Raw genomic sequence first — 18,789 nt, 5'->3', positions numbered from 1 at the left:
CTTCCACATGCCAGGAACCACCTACTCCCACCCATCTGCCCAGCCAGCTCCATATGTTCTATCAAGTCAACGGAATATTTTTATGATATTTTTCCAATTAAAGAGAGCATCTTTTCTACCCAGTTTTTCTACAAACTCCTTATGAACACTTATATGATTGCATTTGTGTTAAATCCACAAATCCTTTCTTATAAACTATAGGCAGATGAATTAATGTTAATTATTTCCTGTGCACATAGTTGATCTTAACATTATCTCAAAAGTATTTAATAATCCCCTATTGTTTGCTAAGTGCTGAGAATACACGGTTGAGGAAGGCACCTTCCATATTTAGACCAAAATAGGTCTTTGTTGCCATCTTTCAATACCTTCCTCTAACTAACAACAGCATTTTGGATGAATACATGCTCTTTGATAAAGATGGGTGGTGTAGTTTTTTAAATACTAGAATATGGGGAGAATGTTCAGTAACTTGCTTTCTTGAAAGAACATTATTACCACATTTTCCTGTATTCTTTCATTTAAAAAAGAATCATTCAAACTAAATGATAGTTGGCATAAAGCCTCAAAAACTGTTATGGCATAATCAAATCATGAAAACAGGATTGCGATTTAAGAAAACAAGCCTTAGTAGGGACATGAAAATATCATTTCTGGCTAAAATAGCACTTCACTCTACAAACTGTGAATGAAGGCCACAGAAGGATTCTAACTTCAAACTTCCTAGGATCTGAAAATCATACAAAGGGGAAACACCAGTACTATAATAAGGAACAAAACATTTTAATCTATGTAAAGAGCTGCTCTGTAAAGTTAGTTACATCTGTATGTGTCTTTTACATACGACTGATACTCACTTTTATCGATTTGCAGCCAGTGAAGCCATTGCTCCCAATTTTATTGTAGGAAGCAAGTACTCTAGAAAAATAATTTGAGAAAACTCTCTATACTTATGGAGAATTAGCCATTTCTTAACCAAATTCTGTTATCAAGAAAGTAAATATTAGTATATGGCCACATAAAACTATCAATTTCCTCAAAAGTACACAGAAACAGGTGAGTTGCAAAAAATTGGCAGGATAGGGATTTACGATTCAGGTACAAGAGACCCTCCACTCCAGCTATTGATAGCTGTGCCTGGGCTGTTGGAAAACATGGCTCTGGTCTCACCATGTGACACATGGTGAGCTCACCAAGGTCTCAGCAAGAGTTTGTAACGGGAGCAAGTGACATTTTTTTTTTTTTTAACGTTTATTTATTTATTTAGTTAGTTAGTTAGTTTTTGGGTTTTTTTGTTTTTTGTTTTGTTTTTTTAACGTTTATTTATTTTTGAGACAGAGAGAGACAGAGCATGAATGGGGGAGGGTCAGAGAGAGGGAGACACAGAATCTGAAACAGGCTCCAGGCTCTGAGTGGTCAGCACAGAGCCCGACGCGGGTCTGGAACTCACAGACCGCGAGATCACGACCTGAGCCAAAGTCGGACGCTTAACCGACTGAACCACCCAGGCGCCCCAAAAGTGACATATTTTTTGTACTAAAGTGGGATTTCATTAGAGTAGTTCAGCAGGGATTCACTTTGGAGAAAACCTAATATAAAAAACTCCAAACTCGTGAAATAAATATATTTGGGGATTGTTTCTTATTCAAGGTAAATCACCAAGGCTATAACCATTGACTCATTTTATATTATGTGCATCAGTATTGATTGTAATATGAGTTTGATATTTACACAAATTTAGGGGTGCCTAGGTGGCTCAATCGGTTAAGCGTCTAACTCTTGATTTCGGCTCAGGTCATGATCTTACGGTTCATGATATCGATCCCTGTGCCAGGCTCTGCGCTGACAGCATGGAACCTGCTTGAGATTCTCTCCCTCCCACCACCGCTCTGCCCCTCCCCTGCTTGTGCGTGTGCGTGTACTCTCTCTCTGTCAAAATAAATAAGAATTTAAAAAATATTTACACAAATTTACACCTAATTTAGGATCTGAGCTTGAGGTCAGGCACGAGTGACATTATTACAAGTTATAAACTGGGCTTATGACTCTAGAATTCACTTACAGGTCCTTGTTTTCCAGACTATACATTAAGGGGAATTGGCCTAAAGTCTCTTTTAACTCTAAAATTGTACGATTCTTTGATTTTCCTGAGACAAGTCTGTTGCTACATCAGTGGCTTTAGAAGTTTCTGGTTCCATCACGTGCCCCTTTCTGCAAGCCTATTTTGAAGAATAGTGGTTGGGACCAATGCTCTAGGAACCAAACAAGTAGACTTCTTGTGGTTCTAGAACCACGGTTACTGTGCATCTGGCTTTTTATGGACATATCAGTCATAAATCACCTTTCAATCCTCAAACACCAGTACAGAATTCTACGTAAGTACTGAGGTATTCTATGGGTAAAATACAAAAAACGGTTTATGAATACAAAATATTTCTAAAATCCCCCCAAAGTAAGTTAGTACATAAACTTTCCTCAATTTCTTGTGCTTTTCCCATATCATTTCTTAAATTTACAGTGCCCGCCACCACTTGTCTATTAAAGCAGGAGAACGGTATGAACAGGCGGCTAATTAATACATCCGAAAAAACATAGAAGACCACTGATTTTTAGTCCACTAATTTATTTATGCCTAGAAACTTAGGGCTGTAATTTCCCATTCCTACATAAGCTATCATCATTTATTAATTCAACCACTGTATCTTGAACTCTTGCCGTGTGTCAGGTCTTGTGCTAGACAGTAGTCACAAGAGGTTACAGCCACATAGGCTCTTTGTGTCATGAAAGCTACAGCTAACACAGACCTAAATGTTAAATAAATGATTATACCAAATACATTCATAATTACAAGTCTTGCTAAATGTAATGAAGGAAAAGAAAACAATATTAAGAGAAAGAATAGGTCTCCCAGCCGAGAATTTGGGATACTTGAATATTTAAAACAAGTTTTCTTTAATATGAGGTGCTTCCTAAAGATCAGATATGATATCTAACAGCAGGCCGGGGAATGCAGAACATCCTGCCTCTCCTTTCCCTATCTCTCTTTTCCTTCCTTGTCCCCAAGTGCCCACGTACCAACACCTTTCCTTCCTCCTCCTTCAGAACAAACAAACAGGTCTCCATATACATCCAATTATGAAAAACAATACCTAGGAAGTCCAGTACTCTCCTTGAAATTAGCCATGATAGGTGGTCTACCTGATATAAACGTGTTGTGAATGTTACGTGAGAAAGCATGAAGTAACTAAGCAGACACACTAGACGTCAGAACTCAGGGTGGTAGGCCAGGTCCCAAACCCTATGTTCATTTTTCTGTCCTCATTTTCCTTGGCTTCTTGGCAGCATTTCACACAGTTGACTACTACCTCTTTCTTGAAACATAACCCCCCTTGGCATGCTCTGCCCCATTTCTCTAGCTACCTATTCTCTACCCTATCTCTAAATGTTGGAATTACTCAGGGTTCAGTCCTGGGTACTCTCCGTCCTTGATTAATCTCCTTCTCTCCTTGATTAATCATGTCTATTCACATGGCTTCAAATGTCATCTGTAAACGCTGACTCCCCAATGTACATCTCATGCTGAAATCTCTCTTCTGAGCTCCATGTTAGAGCTAAATACTTTTTTTTTTTTTTTTAAAGTAAGCTCTATGCCCAACATGGGACTCAAACTCACGACTTGGAGATCAAGAGTCGCATGTTCTACCAACTGAGCCAGCCAGGCACCCCAAAACTACATTCTTAATTCACATGTTTTTTAATCCTGTTCCTCTTTCATTCTACCCTAATGTGCTTAGTAGCACTACCATCTATACAGCTATACCAGCCAGAAACTTAGGAGCATCCTCGATGTCATAACTTCTCACCTTCTTCATCCATGCCATCTTAACAACCTTGAATCAGCCCACATCTTCTCATTGCCTCTGCCAGCACTCTGGGCCAAGCTATCATCATTTCCCACCTGGACCACTACAGTAATCTTCTAAGAGTTTGCCTACATTCCCTTCTCCGTGAGGCAGCCATTTTTCTCCAGGTTAAAAACCTTCAATGGCCTCCTACTGTAATTTGGAAAAAAAAAAAAAAAGTCCAACTATTTTACTAAGAGTTCTGCATGATCTGACCTTTGCAAGCCTCTCCAATCCCATATTGGGCCATTTCTCTTTTTCTCATTGTACCTAAGACATCCTGATTTTCTTTTAACTTCCTTATTTATGCCAAGCTCCTTCCTATATCAGGACCTTTGGTTATGCTCGTTCCTCTGCAAGGAACATAATTAACCTCTACTTTCCATATAGTTGGCTCCTGATTCATTGAGGCTTAGTTCAAAGAGCCCTTCCCCAGGTCTTCACTCATTATTCTCTGTATCAACGTCCTTCAGAGAAACAGAGCCAATAAGATAGATAGATAGATAGATAGATAGATAGATAGATAGATAGATTCATACATATATACATACATACATACATATATACATACATACATACATACATATATTGTTGGGGTAGCAAGTCTGAAATCTGTGGGTCAGTCCAGCAGGCTGGAAACTCTCAGTTAGAAGCTGATGCTGTAGTCATTAGGCTTATTTCTTATCTTCCTCAGAGAAATCAGTTTTGCTCTTCAAGTTCAGCTCATTGGATAAGGCCCACTCTCATTATCTAGAATTGTCTCCTCTATTTAAAGTCAACTGATTTTGGATATTAACTACATATACAAAATATCTTCACAGCAACACCTAGCTTAGTATTTGACTGAAAAACTGGATACCAGAGCCTCATCAAATTGACACATAAAACTGTCATATCCTGCTAGAAGGATTTGACTCTTTTCAATCTTCATTTCTATGCCATTGGCATATGTATCTTATTTCTTCACACCAGGTACCTTGATAAGGGCCTAGATTTTTTTCCTCATTACTATTCCCAAGGCTGGACTGAGGCATGCTTGACGGGGCAATAGAATTTATAGGCTAGGGAATTGCCTCCATAAATTCCCCCTCACTTGTATTTTTCCAGTCAAGAATTTTGCCACTTAGAGAGGATACTAAATTGTCACAAACATTGTCAAAATATAAACTCTACAAGTAGTAATAATAGTTATCTTGTTATTGGACATTCTAAACTGGTCTTGGTAAAGAAAGGGAAAGGGTCTGTCTATGGCACAGTTTTGAGTAAGGCTCACTCTTACCCTCAGAGGAAACTACCTTCTCCAATCCCTTCTCCGTTTAGTCCCTACTGTGTACATCTTTGCCTTGATTTCCTCCTCTCTCTAAACCGTGGCTTTCTATGACTCTGAATATTCTTTTTTTTTTTTTGTACTTGAACCTGATTATTCCAGAATACTTAATTAATGTCTGGTGTTTCCCAGATTAGCACCCAGCTGTGTTACTTAGTATTTGAGAATCCTGAAGTTTTCCTTGAAAGAAAATAGGTATCTTTCTTCTTCTTTCTTTTTTTTATAATGACATAACAGTAAAGCACCTTTCTCCTTATACCATAACAGGAAGAGTGCACATTATAAAATGACAGGGGAAAATTTTTGGGAAAGACAGAGCCTTGATCATTTTCCAGTAATTAATTAAGAGGCACATCCTACTGAAAACAATGCAAAATCGCCACCCTTCCCCAAAGAATGGGAGGGAGAGTAAAAATACAGAGTTTACTAACTGTAGTCAAGTAACTTCTTTAGCCATAATTATCCTAAGATTCCCAAACTTGGAAAAATCTAGGGTACTTGCAAATGGGAAACATATCAAGTGACCCCCACCTGCAATCTTTGCACAAATAAGCGATGGGCAGTGGCGGGGGGGGGGGGGGAGGCTGGCTGGCTGGTGAATCATGTGGGCCACTTGCTTTGCCTCCTTCTTGTGATAATGATCTTCTACCAACCCACTGAGCACCTCAGGGGGTGGGGGGAAGGCAGGAGTGGGGACAGGATATTATCTTCAATTTGGTCTACCTTGCTTTTCTTTAGAAGTACCAAGAGAAGGGAACAGAGGTTGAAATTAATGAGGTGGAAATGAGATTCTGAATTATCAGTGCATTTCAATTATCTCTGCTCACCCTTGCTGGTTGACTGCACTCAATTTCCTTTAGGCTTCCCTAGGTAGAGAAGTCTAGACTCATGAGAAAGAATTACTTCTCTTTCATGGGAGCTCTATTCCCTGTATCTACCTCTATTATTTTAAAGCGAGACTTAAAAAACTTAATGAGGCCTAAGCAGAACAACATTTTTACTTTTCATTTGTTGTCAAAAGCCTTGAAGACATTTCTGTCAATAGAGAAAGGGTTTTCCCTAGTGTCTTTGGACCATATTTCTAAAAAGCTTCTCCGTGTCACTTCTCTGCCTGTGGTCCCCAGAGTGTAAGTAACATAATACACCCTCTATGTACTACTTTCTTCCTCAGTTTCTCCTGCCCTTGTTGTAGAAATAGCTTTCATTCTTCAAGACTGCTTTTAAGTTCTAATGTCAGAGAACTTCTGCAAAAACCAGATATGGGCTTGATGTGCAGTGGATTGAGAAGGTGAAATAACATAATGCCCACATGCCATAGCAGTGAAAATTCAATTATGTTCTATCTCCATGGGTATAGTAAACAATGATGCACCAGGCAGAGAGATCATAAAGTTAATTCTTTTTTAAAGGAAAAGAAAGAGTATAGCTAGGGAAGAAAAGAGAAGGGTTTTTGTCTCTGGTTGACCAGCTAGCTCAAAGATCCTACCAGAAATAGTGAAAACTGCAGCCACTTGATGATGGCTTACAAGAAAGGGAATCTCATTGGTTTGAGGTCCTTTGTTTTGGTCTTTTTTCAGGACCTGGAGTGGGCCTGCAAGTAGGTAAAGTCTGGATTAAAGAGAAGTGAGGAGAGAGAATTCCAGTCAGAATCTGACAGGGCACAATGGTCAGAATGAGCACAGTGATGGTGGTGGTGGGGAGAGGGGTGGGCGCTGAGGAAGGTCGTCTGCCTAAGGGAAGGGCTGCCTCACAGGAGAAGGATGTAAGCCTCTTTGAGGAAGAAGGGTCAGGGACAGTCTCGGTGTGACTGAGTAGTGGCCTGTGCTGGTTCTGTCTGGCAGAAAGCCTCCATTAAGAGCTTCTGAACTGCCAAGGAAATTAGTCCCCAATTCAGCCTAGTTAAAATTCAACTTCCTCCTCCAATCCCACTCCTTCAAGATCCTGTCTTTTGGCCATGAGACCTTTAAAATTGCTGGAATAATGGGGCAGAGAAGAAAAGGTTAACTGTTTTCCGTAAGCAATTAATTTGGGCATGCTATTTGAATAACTAGTATTCTAGTATTCTCTTAATTTGTTTTCCACTTGAAATTCAAAGCAGATTCATAACTACTCCATACAAGGACAAGATCTAGAGTTTTCTATCTGTCACCTCTATAGATGAATTATGTAATTACACACACACACACACACACACACACACACACACACACACATTTCCAGAGTTACAACTTATTCCCCTCATTCAGTTTCGGTAGGTTCTGACCTGGTGCCCTTCACCTTTTAAATGGTGAAGGCAGTAGAGGAAATCTTAGCATTTGACTTTCAGCTCATCATAAACATACAGCTGTATATACAAGTTGTGTAAGAAAGCACACAATTACCATACCACTTGAAATAAAAATTGGCCATTTCCTTCAGGAAAAAAAAAAATGTTGGCCTAGGAATCTTGTATTGTTCTCCTCCTTCTCCTTCTCCTTCCTCTTTTTTTCCTCTTAATTCTTGAAACCTACCAAGAAGATCCCAGGGAATGCATATAGTTTGCAAGTTTGGTTCTTGGTTATTCCAAAATACTCCTTTTTGGGATATACACGGATGTCTGGATCTTTATTGGATATGGTCTTTGCCCAGATGCCTAGCTCAGTCTGTTTTCTTGCTATTATCTTCAAGTGAAATCCAAATCTCTAGGAGGAGCTTAAAAAAAATAATAGCACCTGGTCTGGCACTTAGAATCTTAAGGGCTGAAAGCCAGAGCAGATTCTCTAACTATAAGAATCAAACCATTCATCGTCTGCCCTTCAGGTCTGCCAGCCAAGAGGGAACAGGAAGCTTGCTGTGAGTCCAAGACTGTGGAATGCAAAACCCCAAGCAGTTACTTGCTGTGGTTTTAAGCTTTGTCCTGGAAGTTAAGAACACTGTGAATGCTCTTCTAAATAACATTCTAGCCAATAAATACCCACCTAGCACCTAAAGTCTTTGAACCTACTCTAGTATACACTCTTTACACGATATTTCAGCACCATATTAGTCTTTAAAGAAAATTTAATATGGGTACTTGTGTACCAAGTGCCCAGATTGCCTGCATGATTAGGTTTCTATTTAAGACTGAGCAGATCAAATACCCTCCCTAAAAATCCTTAGTAGGCATTTTAATGCTTTTTGGAAACCTCAGCTAGCTATTGGACAAACTTTCTCATGGGTCACCCTTGATTTATAGTTCACAGATTTGGATGGGGTGAGGGGGCAGTTTGAGAAGGATCTGAGTTTGCCATGTTTAACATGTATGTGCATTTAGACTGTATGCTTGCTGGCAATCCAATTTAATAGCTCATTTCCAAATCCTTTCTTGGAAAAGGAATGTAGATTACATAATCATGAAAAACAAACCTGTTGCCATCCAGCATGAGCTAACATGTTACAGTACTTTATGGCCGAAGGTTATTAAGCCAGCACCCAGTTTCTTGCACCAAGGGGAACACTGGGAAAGTGAAGGCCTGCCAGTTTAGTTAAAGGAATGCCACTTAGTGGTAACGACACAGGCAATTCACCTTTCTTGTTAGAGCACGCTGCCTGGGGACTTTGGGTTGATTAAATAAGTGTTCCTTGACCGCTGATTAGGACTGTGTGATCATTAGCAACTGAGAAGCCTATTAAAGCAATTCTTAAGATTAGCTGGTCTCAGTAGGAAGACCACCTTGGGTGTTCCTAGTCTTCAAGATTCCCATCAAATGCATCTTCTGCTGTGCGGCCTTCCCTGACACCTACACTTCTGGCCAAGAGAAGTAATGAGCCCTGATCTGGCGTGGCCGTCCACAAGCATACAGTGTCTGTTAAATTCAACCAAAGAATTTTGGTGTTCTGGGTTTTTTAATGTTTTCACTCCTGTGGCCTTGGGGATAAAAGCCTCTGACTTAATTTTAATGTGTATTTCCTGGCTTAAGAGCCATACCGCAGGTAACCCTCCGATTCAAATACCTTATAAGCTTACTTTGAGGTGGAAACATCACCTTCATTGTTCCGGTAGAAATCGCAGATGATTAGGTGACAACCAAGGCAGAACAGGAAGCAGCCGTCCTTTGAATACTGCATGGCATGTCGCTGAGAGCTTTACACGGATGATCTCACTTCGTTCTCGTAACCACCCTAGTAGGTGGATATGGGTGAAGAGACTAGTTTGCCCAGTGCCTCTCAGCCAGTAGTGGTGGTGCCGGGTTGGAGGCTGCTTTGGTTGGACACGTACTCCCCCGCCCTGGGCTGTATCTCCTGGTTATCACATGGCACAGGCACCTAGAGGAACACACCCCTTAGTTGCTGCGGTCAGCAGATCACCTTTATACACCCGGAATGTGTAGTCTATCAAATTCGACTTCTGCATGAAATAATACCTTTCCTCCTGGGAATCAAAGAGCCCCATGCAAACCTGAAAAGTGCTGGTTACCTGTGTTTTTTTAAACAGAAAGTGTTCTTGTTTTCTGGTTCGAAGACCTCAGAAGTGAATTCTCCTGGAAGGGAAAATAGAAGGGTAATTTTAATGTTTTTTAAAGTTTATTTAGGGGCGCCTGGGTGGCTCAGTTGGTTAAGTGTCCAACTTCAGCCCAGCTCATGATCTTGCGGTTCTTGAGTTCGAGCCCCACATCATCGGGCTCTGTGCTGACAGCTCACAGCCTGGAGCCTGCTTTGGATTTTGTGTCTCCCTCTCTCTCTGCCCCTTCTCTACTCAAGCTCTCTCTCTCTCTCTCTCTCTCTCTCTCTCTCTCAAAAATAAATAAACATTAAAAAAAATTAAGCTTATGTATTTTTGAGAGAGTGAGTTGGGGAGGCACGGAGAGAGAGGGAGTAAGAGAGAGTCCCAGGCAGTCTCCTTGTTGTTGGCACGGAGCCTTATGCAGGGCTTGAACCCACGAATTGTGAGATCATGACCTGAGGTGAAACCAAGAGTAGGACACTTAACCGACTAAGCCACCCAGGAGACCCAATGTGAGTAATTTTAGATATGCTTTCTCTCTCAAGTATCTGACTAGCTGATACTAGCCAAGAGGGAAAAGTTAGGTTCCCTCAGTGGCTACTCCTCCGACTTCCAGGAGGCAAAGGAGACAGGAACAGTTTTACTCAATTTATTTGTGGCTCATTTGCTCTCTGCCTCTTCCAGTAAGCTTTTAGATGAGGAAAAACAAAGTGGTTATTCTCTCCCCTCCTCTCCTGATGTCTTTCTTTCACCAGGTAGCTGGGAGGGTACAGTTTGATAAATTTGCACTATTCAAATAGGGGCCCTCGGATCTCTCATTCACAAATTCTACATATTATTATTTATTGAAAATTTACTATGCACCTGGCAACGAAGTGGGCAGTAAGGGTTCAAGACTCAGCTTCTTTGGTGGATACCTAGGGAACTGGATTCTGGTAAAGTCCAGCAGGCCTCAGATGCTGTTCAAATATTGCATTAACTCTCCAAAACAGTAGTGGTTTTAGGGTTGTGAGGTGAGGAGACAGTTAGGAATTAGGAAGGGTTAGCAGTGTGGAGAAGTCAGGGCTCCCCTGGGGAGAAAGTGAAAGGAAGGGAATCATCATAAGATATTTGTCTAGGGTTTTTCTGGTTGGAGAAGGGAGGACTGGAATATAAGGGGGCCACGGAAGTTGCTGGCTATTTATTCTGTGATATACAGAGGTACAGCGTACCTTTTCTGAAACCATGGCTCAGAGGCTCAGTATTTATGATGTCCCTTCTCTCCATGTCAACCAGGCCCCATCTAAATACACTAGGAGCCGAATTCATGTAATAGTTGTAGGGAGACCCCTCCCTCCCCCCACAAGGTAGGCTTGTCGGAGACTGTCACGTGTTAGCACTGAAAGTCCCATGTCTCTGCGACCCCTTCCTCCAGGGCATTTGGTCACATTGGTCCTCCTAACTGCTTCCTTGAAATTCAGCAAGCTGAACTTACGCAACCTTCAATGTATGTAGGGTAATATTTTGCTGAGAGTCAAGTAAGACAGTTTTAAAATGTTATATTCTCAGTTATTTTTTTTTTTCAGTGTCCTATACCTTAAAATAAAAACAAAAGAGCCTCCATCCAAATCCATTTAAAAATACTCCAGAACTATTCTCACCAATTTAGGGCACAAATGATGTAACTATTTCTCCAATATGGACTTCAAATAGAGTGACTATACAATTTAGCTGCCAAATTAAGATATTTTTAAGAATAAAAGGGGGACTAAAATGATTTAAAAAGTATAACTTTTAGCATATTTATTTACTGTGGCACCTGGGTGGCTAGGTCGGTTAAGCATTCGACTCTTGATTTTGGCTCGGGTCATGATCTCACAGTTCGTGAGTTCGAACCCCACACCTGAGTTCCCTGCTTGGGACTCTCTCTCTCCCTCTCTCTCTGCCTCTCCCCTGCTCTTGCTTTCTTGCTCTCTCAAATAAATAAATAAACTTAAAAAAAATCTATTTACCAACAAATTGGTTTTTTTATGTTGTTGGATCTATAAAACAGTTTTAGTAAAACCCATTTTCAAAAAAAGAATTGTTTCTTAAAAACCTATATATTCACGTATATTAAAATAAAAAAGTTTGAAACATTTATGTTGATTATCTGAATATTAAAAATAGTCTAAGTGGAATAATTGTTGTTGGTATATATTCATATACTTTATCCATTTTCTTGCTTTATCATTTGATTATAATCTGTTATTGAGATATTTCTGAAGAATGTATTTTTTCACTGTGGTCTTACTATATATGTATTTTTAAAATAAATTTGTCACACTCCCTATCAGTTGATTCCTCTCTGTAGTCCACAGTGTTTTCAACTGAAAAATTACTCTTCAGGTGGCAAGGCTCATAGTAAGCTCAGAATAAGTTCTCCTAAGTAGAGGAAATTCTCAATTCTATCTTTTTTATTTTGAAATGTGTAAGTATTTCAGTCAATGTATTTTCACACATGATTTCTGTTTGCTTCTTTTCAGAGTAGATTTCTTTAACAAATACTTTTGTCAGGCAAAACTTGTCATAAGTTGTCTCTATTTATACTTAAAAATATTTTGTATACTGTAGATGCTTCAAAATTGTTAGCTTTTAGGATTCCATGCCATTCTAGGACAGAATATACATTTATGAAATAAATCAAGGAGCTCCACTAAAAAATTATTCCACAAGTTTGTATATTCCAAGGTGCAGTTGTAGAATTTCAAAATTAAATTTTATAAGTTGATTAAGCCCTCATTGTTTAATTTATTCAATTCTTTCCTTGCTTTTATAGGATAAAGTTCAACATCTCGTTGTTTCCAAATTTTGTTTTTAATAACTACCATTCTCTCAATGCTTCATGGAACATTTCTGCTCCATAAACATCTTATTTAGCAAGAAATTTATTGACAAAAGATAGAATGTATGCAGAATTTGTATTCATATGGTCCTCACAAAACAAATAATTTTATCTTCAAAGTTCAACTTTTTAATTGAATTCGCAGTAGTATTTACAATATGGCCAGATGAACTTTTTCACTTCGATTCCATGAATTTCATGAAAAAAATTGAACACTTACTGAAATTGATCAATTTGTAATTTGAAGCATCTGTTGAAACATAAAAAAAGGGGTCATTTAGCTGTCCACAGCTAAATTCTTCCATTTATGAAACTAAAGACATCAACAGTTGTTGCTTCCTATTTCATACAGGTCCAAGAAAATCTTAAAATAATGTCTAAGGTTTGAAGTAAATCCTGGAGCCTCTACAGCATCTTTATTTTTTCCAGTTTTTCTTACTACAGGTCTCCTGGTGGATAGTAAACTGGTAAACATTTTAGGTACATTATATATTCGTCATCCACGTCACTGAGAAATGAAAATTCTGTACTTAATTTTTTCGCTAAGCCCACGTTTGTTTTGTTTCTTGAGTTCATGGCTGCTGAGAGGGTTCATTGCAAAATCTTTAAAAAGCATTACCAAACAATAAAGTAAATAAAAGTAAATAAATACTTGTAGATTTCCATTGTCTAGTAAATGGCAAAACCATTTTAGCAGGATTGTTCATACCACTTGTATAAGTGCTTTGGCAGGCATGCTGAACCCCCACTTCCCACATACATTTCACATTCACCAAATTTCCCTTTTCTCACATTTCACAGTGATCCCACCCACTGGCCTAACGACTTCATCATCTCCCAGGCACCACCAGGGACCAAGGCACGAATGATTCATACACCAGATGGCCACCAGGGGCAGCAGCAACAAACACTTCTCCCAATCCCGGGACCAGAAATTGTCCAATGCCACCTGGATGCAACCACTCTTTATCAGCCAGCATCCTGATAAAGGGGTGGAGTCGGTTAACTGTGTCAAGAAAGTTTTCAAAAAAGTGAGAGGCGTTATCATTGACAGTTCAGATTTAACCTCTTGTTACCTGTTGAACCCTGTTTATTGCCCATGTACCTCACACACTACTAGAGAAGACCATGGTAGAATATGGAAGTACAAAGTGATCTACCAAACCCGTCCTGGCTTATTCTAATACCACAAGAAATAATAATATCTTGTTAAAGCAACAACCATAAGAACAACTCAGAGGCCAGGAAGTATATTCACTTTGTCTATTGACCACAGGAGTGCTTCATAAAATGACTTTCTGTACTCCCTCTTCAACCTATGAAATCAGAACTAGATATAGCCTCAACATTTGCATTTTTGAAAGGATTTCCATGATATTCTTAGGGACACTAAAGATTTATTCCTGGTTTGGAAAATTCCTTCACCTCTTATTTCAAGGTGTCAAACCTGCTGTTTACAGAGATCAGGAGTATCACACACTTTACTCCATGGTTTACCTAACACCTGGATCAAAACTGTTATTGAAAGTGAGCTAGAGACAAATTGAACTTAAATTCAGTCACATGATGATAAATACTGTCATTTCCTTTGGCAAACTTGTAAGCTGTGAGATTTATTTTTGGCTGTATCTTTTTTTTTTTTTTTGCAACTTGGACCTGTGATAACAGACACATTCTTTCTTTTGAGGATCAGGTTTCCAACCAAAGAATAAAAAATATACTGAACATTGATTTTTTTTTAATGTTTACTTATTTTTGAAAGAGAGAGAGACCAAGTGGGAGTGGGGGAGGGGCCAAGAGAGAAGGAGACACCGAATCTGAAGCAGCTCCAGGCTCTGAGCTGTCAGTACAGAGCCCGACGTGGGGCTTGAACCCACAAACCAGGAGATCATGACCTGAGCCAAAGTCAGACGCTTAACCAACTGAGCCACCCAGGTACCCCAGTGAATGTTAATTTTAATAGTTTGGAAGAAATAGGTACCAGGTAAGCATTTTTAAAAAATGAAATACTACTGAAAAATTTTAAATCTGTAAATTATTTCATTTCATTCATTATAATTTCTATTGCAAGAGTCCTGAGAATGTGTTTCTAATTTCTATAAGGGAATTGATTCCAGCATGATGAGGTTATATTTGTTTAGACGATTTTCTGTATTTGCGTACTTTTTTTGCCAGTAACTTCTATGAATTTTTAGAACTATCTTGATCTCACTGTCTTCAGGTACAAAATGAGGATTTTAGTCTAGTGGATGTCCAATCTTCATTCCAGTTTCTTAAATTCATCTTTCACATCTATTTTGAATGTTTGGAATTTCTTATCATGTACGTGTATTCTATATTATTTTATTAATAAGTATGGGCCATTATTTTTCAGTTATTTTCCTCTACTTTAAAGAAGCAAATGTTAGCTTAAAAAGGGAGTAAACAAGAACATTAGATAGATCAAGGGAATGGACTGAGGGAGATAGAAAAGCAAATGTAGAGTCAGGATCTATGGGACAGCAGTTATTTTTAAAGATTTTCTAAGGTAGAGGGAATCACCTAGTGGTGGAAACAGAAAATGCTTTTTGAAAGTTTAGGATTTGGTTTCCTGTGCTTTAATTCAGTTCAGATCACTGAATAGTGTCCATATGGTTTGTAATCAATGTATTTAAAATATAGCAAGATGTTGAATATTTTTTGTAATCAACTTTTAAAATCATACTAATATGTCGAATATGTAATATTATCCTCAAGCCTTTCTTTCCTAGAGGGATCAAAAATCCCCTAATACTAAGTTTGAAAATTAATTCTTGTCCCAAAGAATGTGTTAAATTCATGGTTCTGTAGTCAGAAGAAGTCTAGATATGCACAAAACAAGCATGAAAGCATGACCCTTATCTACCAGAAATGCGTGGTCTAATCAGAACCAGGCAAATCTATTACGATTACACTTTTAATTTCACAGATGAGGTAGCTGACATTCCATCTACTTTACAGAGGCTTTTGAAACATCTGAGAAACCAAGATGGATTTTTCACTTGTCAAAAATAATCATATGTATATGACCCCTTCTACTTACTTTGGGTTTTCCTCAGATAAAGACTCAGACGGAAGTAGTTTTGGGAGGTGATAATTCCAGGAATCAAAGTGGGGGGACAGGGAGAGTGAGACATGGAAAGAGGAAGAGTCAGGGGAAGGGTGTTATTTCCCAATAACGTCAGCAGGTGCCAAGGGCTTGATTCTTCTGTGATCTCTCAGAATTGCACATATGAAAGGTGGAGTGTTGAGCCATGTATTCTCTGGCTCCTGACCACATTCATTACGATTGTCCTTGGAAACTATAATTATCCCTATATTTCTAGGCTGTGCTTGTGTGGTAGTTTAGCAGGCTCCCTTAGCTCCAGAGAAATCCCTGGATCAGAGAAGTGGAGTAACCCATGGCTTGCACTTGTGGTGGAAAGAGTCTGAGCCCACACAGAAACGTCTACTAGAGTGGTGGCTAAAATCACAGGTGGGCCAAGGGGATATCCCAGAAATACTTTCTATGACCACACCTTATCCTGCTCAGACCCGCTTGTCCCCAAATTAATTCTGTCATTGTATCTTCAAAGCGCTGGCCACAATCTCTAAAGACTTTGTACAGAAAAATTTGTGGATCAGGCTATGGTGGTTCCTGCTATTATAGCTGGTCCCAAGGCCACGACTGATATTCATCAACTTTCTGCTCTACCATCCATTCTAGGTTTCTCCATCCTAGGCCAGCATCAGCTGATCTAATTTATTTGCCTGGTGGGGGGATTCCAGAACTTCCTCTCAGAGTGGTCAGGCCTTGGGTTGCCTTGCCCTCCTTGGACTGTGGTGGCTGCAATTACTTGTTCACTCTTATTAGCAGACATAAAGACACATAGGAGTATCCCCAGTGATTCCTCTGAGTTTCAGACATATTCTTCCTTCCCCTTTTTTGTAACAGTAAGCCTAGTTTCTCATGGTAATGTGGGTTGATTAACCTCACCAGTATTATAAGTCCTTTCTTTGCCTGCTGGTCCAATTGTGTTAATAACATAAACAAAAACAAAAAACCAACCAGCCAACCAAACAAACAAAACAAAGATCAGTTGTAGCTTCAGGGTTTGTGGACCCTTTTGTGTCACAGGCGTAGTGAACCCCACTTCCCACTTTACCCAGTAGAGCCCAAAGTAGAAGGGGAGGCACACATGGGTTATTGGGAATGATAGTGAGAAGGGCTAATTTGTGTTCCTTTCCTTGGAATCTGGACCTGGGTATTCTAGCTGTTGAAGACACAACTTGCTTTATCGGCTCAATACAGATAGTGCATTATGGAGGATGTTTCCCTAACTCTACAGGATGCTATGCCTAAACTAGCACCTTAATAGGCCGCTCCAATGTGGTATCTCGATTAGTTTCATAGTACCAAAAACCAAGTGGCTTCAAACAATAGACATTTATTGTCTCGCAGCTCTGGAGCTAGAATCTGAGATGACAGTGTTGGCATGAGTGGTTCCTTCTGAGGGCTGTGAGGGAGAATCTGCTCTATGCCCTTCTCCTGGCTTCCAGTAGTTGGCCAGCACTCCTTGGTGTCCCTCGGCTTGTAGCAACTCCATCCTTTTCTTGGCATTCTCCCCATGTCTCTGTATCTGTGTCCAAATATCTCCTGTTTATAAGGACATTGTCCTACTGGATTAGGACTCACCCTAACAACCTCATGTTAACTGATTACATCTGAAATAACCCTCTTTTCAATCGAGGTCACATGCTGAGGTGCTAGGGATTAGGACTTTCACATGTGAAATTATGGGGGCACTACTCAACCCATAACAGTAGCAGACCAGCTACTTCCAGGAAATAGGCAGGATATGGTAGTACGAGCAATCCTACGGTCACATACACATTTCTCAGTAGGTCCCCTGGTTGAAGGCAATTTTATGTAAGATTCCATGGCTGGTAGAGGCTCTGTAAAAAGAAAAGATAAACCCACCTCTGGAGTAGGTATTGATTCCTGCAGAGTGGAAGTGGGGGAGATCTAGTGCAAAACTGACTTGCCACCCAGAAGCTGGTTGTTTCTGTATCTATGCTGGAAAGATATCTAGAAAATCTGCAAATATTTAATAAACAGTATGTTTCTAGGGGCACCTGGGTGGCTCAGTTGATTAACCATCCGACTTCGGCTCAGGTCATGCATGATCTCATGGTTCATGAGTTCGAGCCCCACGTTGGGTTCTGTGCTGACAGCTTAGAGCCTGGAGCCTGCTTCAGATCCTGTGTCTCCCTTTCTTTCTGTGCCCTTCCCTCGCTCATGCTCTGTGTCTCTCTGTCTCTCAAAAATAAATAAAGGTTAAAAAAAAATACTTGAGCTGAATGAAAATGAAAAGTCAACAAATAAAATTGCTGTCACCAGGTAAAGTTAATATAAACTTGAAACGCTTATGTTAGCAATAGAATAAAGATCTAAAATCAGTTATCTAAACTTCCACTTTAAGGAGCTAATAAAAAAATTAAACTTAAACTAAGTATAAAGATAAGAGTAGAAATCAATGAAATTGAAAATGGAAAAATATTAGAGAAAAAAATCAATAAAATCAAAAGCTTGTTCTTTGAAAAGATCAATAATGTTAATAAAATTCAAGCTGGATTGATGAGAGACAGGGTGGAGGAAAGAACACACATTATTAGCATCAGAAATGAAAGGGAGGAGTGCCTGGGTGGCTCAGTCCGCTAAGCGTCTGACTTCGGCTCGGGTCATGATCTCATGGTTCATGGGTTCGAGCCCCGTGTCGGGCTCTGTGCTGAAGGCTCAGAGCCTGGAGCCTGCTTCAGATTCTGTGTCTCCCTCTCTCTCTGCTCCTCCCCCACTCATGCTCTGTCTCTCTTTCAAAATAAATAAACATTAAAAAAAAAAGAAATGAAAGGGAAAAGATAATTCATCTGATAAGGCCACTGAAAGGATAGTAATAGAAGATTTTGAAAAACTGTTCCAATAATTTTGGCAACGCAGATGAAGTAGAAACATTCCTTGAAAGACACAAACTACTGAAACTGAATAAAGTAAAAATAGACCACTTTAATGACCTCTTTTCAATTAAAAATTTTAATTCCTAATAAAAAACCTGCATAGAGAAAACTCCAGGCCTAAGCATTAAAGAATAAATGATACCAGTTCTATGTAAACTCTTCCTGAAAGACATAAGGACGAAATGCTTCTCAACTAATTTTATGAGGCCAGATTTAACCTGAC

The 18,789-nt window shown here is 39.4% G+C and overlaps 1 long non-coding RNA gene across 5 annotated transcripts in view; it reads right to left on the bottom strand.

Annotated features, from left to right (window-relative positions):
* The window catches only part of LOC122235921, a 35,160-nt gene that overhangs the window by 9,878 nt on the left and 6,493 nt on the right, over positions 1–18,789 (bottom strand). For 3 of the 5 annotated variants that reach the window (XR_006214044.1, XR_006214043.1, XR_006214041.1), the window contains exons 2-3: positions 9,665–9,728; positions 9,215–9,513 (exon numbers count right to left, since the gene is read on the bottom strand). This is a non-coding gene — a long non-coding RNA (uncharacterized LOC122235921). Of the gene's footprint in view, positions 1–9,201; positions 9,514–9,664; positions 9,729–18,789 lie in introns of all 5 variants that reach the window. The other 2 variants (XR_006214042.1, XR_006214045.1) reach the window with 2 other exon arrangements.

Source organism: Panthera tigris, chromosome F3, assembly GCF_018350195.1.
Source record: "Panthera tigris isolate Pti1 chromosome F3, P.tigris_Pti1_mat1.1, whole genome shotgun sequence".
Lineage (NCBI taxonomy): Eukaryota > Metazoa > Chordata > Mammalia > Carnivora > Felidae > Panthera > Panthera tigris.
The sequence above is the reverse complement of the archived record's forward strand: the minus strand, read 5'-3'. Positions and strand labels throughout refer to the sequence as shown.